Source organism: Suncus etruscus, chromosome 14, assembly GCF_024139225.1.
Source record: "Suncus etruscus isolate mSunEtr1 chromosome 14, mSunEtr1.pri.cur, whole genome shotgun sequence".
In the NCBI taxonomy this organism is placed as follows: domain Eukaryota; kingdom Metazoa; phylum Chordata; class Mammalia; order Eulipotyphla; family Soricidae; genus Suncus; species Suncus etruscus.
Window position 1 is genome coordinate 69988301 of NC_064861.1, and position 3917 is coordinate 69992217.

A 3917-nucleotide genomic window follows, 5' to 3' on the forward strand; every position below is an offset into this window, starting at 1 on the left:
ACTGTTTTGGATGCTTTAGTTGTTTTGTTCTCAAAAAGATGAAGTGCCATTGATCTCTTTACACTATTATCAGTATTCTCAGTATTATTTAAAAATATTACTTATATGGTGATATCTGTCAACAAGCCTTAGAAGACAATAGAAATGAGAAACTATTATTCAGTGTCCCAGGGAAGTGATCCCTCCTCATACCTTGTATGTCTTAGTCCAGGAGTCCTCAAACTTTTTAAACAGAAACAAGTTCACTGTCCCTCAGACTACTGGAGGACTGGACTATAGTTAAGAAAGAAACTGGAAAGCCTGTCTGGAGTACAGGTGGGGGTGGGGTGGGATGGAGGGAGATTTGGGACGTTGGTGGTGGGAATGTTGCACTGGTGAAGGGGGTGTTCTTTACATGACTGAAACCTAATCACAATCATATATGTAATGAAGATGTTTAAATAAAGGGGGGAAAAAAGAAAGAAACTATGAACAAATTCCAATTCCAATATCTTATTTTGAATTAAGAAAAGGAACTTAGGGGCTGGTGAGGTGGCGCTAGAGGTAAGGTGTCTTCCTTGCAAGTGCTAGCCAAGGAAGAACAACGATTCGATCCCCCGGCGTCCCATATGGTCCCCCCAAGCCAGGGGCAATTTCTGAGCGCTTAGCCAGGAGTAACCCTGAGCATCAAATGGATGTGCCCCCCCCCCAAAAAAAAGAAAAGGAACTAATACAATATTTAAAATGAATAACAAGTAGAGTTAAATCGACAAACTTACCATTATTTCAATAGCCTGCTTTTGCAAGAAGCTGTGGAGGAGCCCATCAAGCTTTTTAAAGGAACTATGGGTCAGCTTTTGAAGGAGGAATTGAAAGACAAAAAGAAGTAAGGGAATCAAAGTATGGTGCACACATTCCACACTTGAGCATGGTAGGCCCAGGACAAGTTGGCTGCTAAGCAGGATAGCAGCTATAAAAATACCCAGTAGGCTAGCCCATGGGCCATAGTTTGAGAACCCCTGTCTTAGTCATTTCAGGGAGTACTAAGGGAGAAGGATGGCCCCTGTTCTGGTACCTGGCCCTGGAGAACTGGGATGAAGAGAAAAATAGCCCAGTATGTGAAAGTTCTAGAATCACTCTGCCATAGTAACCATTATGATGTTTAAAAAGCTTCAGTTACTCTTGCCTACTTATTTCAATAAAATAACCTAGTGATTAGAGAACATTGCAAAGACATGGTAAGTGGTCATTCACCATTTCATAGGGAAAAATCATTATTATCAACATATTAAACACATTATTTTCATTATATGATGCTTTTCCCACATTCTCTCCTCTTCTGTACCACAAAAACATTAGGAAAGAGTATGAGGAGGCTATACAATTAATATCATCATTTCCTTTAGGCTACACAATCTTCACAGTGAGTCCCTTTTTGTCTATTATTTATCATCATCACAGGTCTTAGTTTTGTTATTCCCACCAATCAATTTTCCTATAATGTACTCAAACTAGAGTGAGAAGCATGAAAAGATCAGGAAGTAGAAAGGGCTGTTGTTGGCCTGTGAACAACCTCACATCTTATCAGTGCCTAACAGTTAGAAGCAAGTGTGGCTTCTGAAACAAAAAAACTTCTTGGCATGTCTGCAAAACTCAAACATGGCTGGAAAATAAGGAGAGATCTTTCCCATTTGACTCTAGAATGCTGGTTCTTAAAATCTAATAAAATGCTGGCTCTTAAAATTGAAGCAAAAATATTCCAATATATTGTAGGCTGGCACTATATAGTACAGTGGGTAGGGCATTTGCCTTGTACACGACTGACCTAGGTTTGATACCCAACATCCCAGAGTCTGCCAGGAGTGATTCTGAGCCCAGAATCAGAAGTAATCCCTGAGTATTATTGGGTGTGGACCTCCAAAATTCCAACATAATTATATGTACTGCTTTCCAGTAATTACAAAATAGATAAGATTTTTATTCTCCCTTCTCTTTCCATTTTGCTTTAATAACTGGGGTTTACAAATGTTTGGTTATGGTGCTTATTAGGAGTCCCACATCTGGCTATGCTGCTCACACCCAGGCCCTTAGTGCTTAGCTAGGTGTCACATACTATAGTTTGGGTGGTCAGCCACATCTGGCCATGGCCCATGGAGAAACATAATCTGTTGAGTGCTGGCAGACAGCAGAAATGCAGGATTGCTTTCAGCATATGTGGCCAGCACAGGGGACATAAAAAACTGTAACAGTGCTAGTCATGTGCTAAGTTTATGCTGAGACCCCATGGTATTGATTATTTCAATGCTAAAGAATTCCTCGATTTAACAGTAAAAGAAAAGAGGTATTTATTTGGACATTATTGTTAGGAAGTTTTTTTTGCTAATTACTTATCAAAAAATCTGTCCAGCTGACATTACTCACAATCATTAATTTTACTCTATAAACATATAATAATTCCAGGAGAATTCACTTTTACTATACCTATTAGGTTTGTTTCCCAATATATGTAAAGTTAATTTTATATATTGGCTCATTCTGCCATTAATGTTTGTTATGATTTAGAATTATGTCTCTAAAAACCAAGTTTCATCTTAATAATGAACAAAATTCACACTTAAAATGCTCAGATTCATAAAATGGATGTATTCATTTTTTCTATAAGGGAAAACCCATATACTGAAAATCTAACTGTATAATCTATGAACATGCTTACAATGAACTAAATCATCTAATAATGGCTTCACTTCTGAACTCAACTCTGGACACCTCAATTTCAAGTGTGGGTTCTGGCATGGAAGCTTAGACATGGTATAAAGTTAACACCCCATATACACCTCAACCCAGGCCCCTTGCCTGGTCTGTATTGTGAATGGGGGGACAAAAAAGCTAAAAATAATTAAAAAAAGAGAAATGGTATAAAGATTGTTTTAAACTAAGGACAACTGAGTGTCAGCCTTTGGAAATGGGCCTTTTAGGAATATCCCTGTCTGACAATGATGGAGACAAGGAGGCTACCTTGATCTCTTCAGGCAACTTATACTCCAGTTTCTACTCCAAAGAGAGAAGCAAAAGTAACTTACCATCAGTTCCCCCGATGAAGATTGTTCAGTGCCCCTCCCACAATCATTATCATAAACTTTCTGATTTTCTGCTTATTCTCCTAAAACACATCTTCCCAAAAAAATTATTTATTGTTCCCATGGAAGCCATTTCTCCATCTTGAACTTGCAGTAGGTTTAAGTTGAACTATTAAACCAATCCACTATTTCTTTTCTTGACTCTTAGGGGCAGGCAAAGAAACTATTCATTATTTGTCATTTGGCAGGCTCAAGGCAGTAGGAGAGAAGGATGACATTTATCCTCTCCAGTAAAACTTTCCTAGTAGAGTAAAACAGTATAAAATTCTAGAGTGTGGTGCTTTGGAAATAGGCAGAGAGCTAAGAAATTTGGGAGACCTGGTTCTATCATGCTCAATTTCAACATAAAACAGCTGGGAACACTCATTCTCAGAAATCAGCTTGAGAAAGACCCAGACCCTTGTTCTCATGGTAGAATGGCTGTTCACATTTCATTTTAATTCTTTTATTTCCCTTTCATAGATGATATTGATCCAAAAGTAGGACACTAAAAATGTCCCAAAGTTGAACTATGAAAGTGTTTTTCCCTTTAGGTTCTTATTTTCCAGATGTAGATTCTATAAAATAAATACCTTTATGTTCAAAAAAAATATGTATAAGTCATTTCCTTATCTTTCCATATCCTTTCTACTCAATTTATCTGGTATTTAAAGTGCAGCTAGCAATGTTGCACTCTCTTAGAATTTTCAGTGGCATCTGCATGAAAATTAAGAAATACTTCGAGAAAGTAATTTAATTTTGCAAATGCAAAGCTAATCTCCGCTCATCATCCAAGCTATAAAACAAACATAAGGGATTTCT

General features: G+C 37.6%; 1 pseudogene; it reads left to right on the plus strand.

Annotated features, from left to right (window-relative positions):
* Positions 1-2740: 2740 nt before the first annotated feature.
* On the plus strand, positions 2741-2862 carry LOC126028821 (uncharacterized; annotated as a pseudogene).
* Positions 2863-3917: the final 1055 nt, after the last annotated feature.